General features: G+C 35.7%; 1 protein-coding gene across 1 annotated transcript in view; it reads left to right on the top strand.

The window, feature by feature from the left end:
* PAIP1 (poly(A) binding protein interacting protein 1) overlaps window positions 1-2,417 on the top strand; it is a 35,744-nt gene that overhangs the window by 24,759 nt on the left and 8,568 nt on the right. The window lies entirely within an intron of this gene.

Raw genomic sequence — 2,417 nt, 5'->3', positions numbered from 1 at the left:
GGCTGGTTTCGAACTCCTGAGCTCAAACAATCTGCCCGCCTCGGCCTCCCAGAGAGCTAGGATTACAGGCGTGAGCCACCGCTCCCGGCCACAAAATTTATTTTCAGGAAAGTTTTCTTACCACTATCAAATTCCATTTTATTCTGAAAATTTTTGCTTTTCATATTTAGGTCTTTAATCTACCTGACTTTTATATATGGGATATAGTAGGAATTAGACATCTTTTCCATAGTCTATTATCTCAGCAACAGGTATTAGGCCATCCTTCCTCTTAGTTATAAAAAGCCCGCTCTATTGTGTACCACATAACTCCTCCGTAAACTTGTCTTACTCCTGTGGATCTTTTGTCTGTCTCTCTATACCAATACCACTCTTAATTATTATTACCTTTACTGTAAATCTGGCTATATCTGGTAAGACAAATCTTCTTTCTTACTCCAACTTACCTTGATTTACTTTGATTCTTTGTTTTTCATCTTTATCTAATCTGTTTAGTCTATCTATTTCTACTAACTCCTTTGTTTATAGAAATTCAGTCTGTTTTTTCAGTTTCCTTTCAAGGAAAAGAAGTAATATAGACAGCCAATAGATCTCAATTTCATACTTTTTCTTTGTGAGTTGTGTTTTAATCTGCTGTATTTCAGAGTAATTAAAATCTTACAGATCTACAGAAAAACCAAACTGAATTGTTTCTGCATTTTGTTCAAATTATCTTGACCTTTTCTCAAAGTTCAATTCTTTTCTCATCATTCTGAACATACTTATTTTTGTTTTGTTTTATTATCCCTTTTAATTCTAACCCTGCTGTTGTTTCAGATTATCATATATAGAAAATTATTTCCTTAACTCTCCTAAACTTTTACTCGGAAATGATTTCAAACTTACAGAAAAGTTGCAAAAGTAAAAATCATACAAAGAATATCCATTTGTCTTTTACCCAGATGTGCTTTTTGTTAAGTTATTTGCTTTGTCATTTGTGCTCTTTACACACATTTTTCTAAACCATTTGAAGTTACATATATTATGTTCCTGTATGAATGCTTTCGTGCTTTAACTCTTTTTTTTCCTTCATGAAAATGCTTTGTGGCTTGGATTTTGGGAACTTCCATCCAAAATAGTGTTACATTTGCTTCTGCCATGAGCCACAGGGGGTATCACTGACTTGGAACAAGTTTTTATTTTCCTATCATAGGGGTTCTTTATGTAGGTAGTAGAAATTTGAGGTATAGGGCCATTGTTAAAAATTCTCTGGGGAACCAGTTTCTCCAGAGTGCTCTGTCTGCACTCTAAACCCAGGCAGAGGCAACCAAGCTTCCTTCCTATCTCTCTTCGATAAAAACACCACTGAGGTATTTTTTTGTTTTTTCCTGTTTCACCTTTGGCTTTTAAGATACCAGCCCTTTGAAGGTCCCAGGTTTGTGCAGGATGATGTGGGCATGGAGCATGGATTCCATCTTTCTGTTTCACATGGGCCTAAGACCTTGCTTTCTGACCTGTGGGTTTTAAATCTAAGCCCCTTTGTTACAGAGACCGACACCATCAATCAGCCTTCCCAGCCGCAACAGCTGTAGGAGTTTATCTATGGCTTTCAGTTCCTTTTTTGTCATCCGATGAGCTGAATTTTCTTTTTTGTGAATTCATCCATACATTTAAAAGAATGTCTGTCTTAACTAGTACTTCAAGGCATTTGTGGCAGGAAGATTTTATGGTTAAAATTGTCTCTAAATTGTCAAAATTGGATATTGAAATATCACCAAACCTTGAAGCTGGACTTAATTTGATAGAGACTCACAGTCTTGGGAAAACATGGTCTTTACCCAGTCTAATGTAATTATAATATTCTTTTAAAATACGAGTTATCTTCTGTTCATAAGAAACTAATTTTAAGGTAACTGATTTTATTAATAGTCTTAATATTACTATTTAGATTCATACTAATCTTAAAAGGTATTCAATAACTCTAAGACAGTTGGCAGGTGGAGAGTTATATCACCTATATTACCTTGGAAGACCCAACAAAGGGAAAGTTGGTGGAGTTGAAACATAACAGGTAGCTGCCTTCCTAGTCTCTAAGGGAAGGAAAGAAAAGGAAATCCCCTATGCTCAGAACCTTTCGTACGTTAACCTCATCTGAAAAACAGGGACCAATTGCTGTTACCTGCTAGCCAAATGCCTTACTTTACTTCCTTGTGGAGGAGGAATGGAGGAGCTGGAAACCAGAGTGTTAGATTAAAATCCTTCTTTATGGAAGGAGTGTTCTTGCCCAACGGTCATATCACCAGTATTTTGTCTGACAGAGAACAGCAATAGAGAATGTAAACAGAACACATTGGCTGTGGAATGTACTCTGGTATATTTGTGGCTTTGAATTCCAACTTATATTTAGAGTATTATATATAATTTAAAGAATTATGGCC

Source organism: Propithecus coquereli, unplaced genomic scaffold (assembly GCF_000956105.1).
Source record: "Propithecus coquereli isolate 6110/MARCELLA unplaced genomic scaffold, Pcoq_1.0 Scaffold91, whole genome shotgun sequence".
Lineage (NCBI taxonomy): Eukaryota > Metazoa > Chordata > Mammalia > Primates > Indriidae > Propithecus > Propithecus coquereli.
Note: the sequence above shows the minus strand (reverse complement) of the source record. Positions and strands in the feature narration are given on the sequence as shown.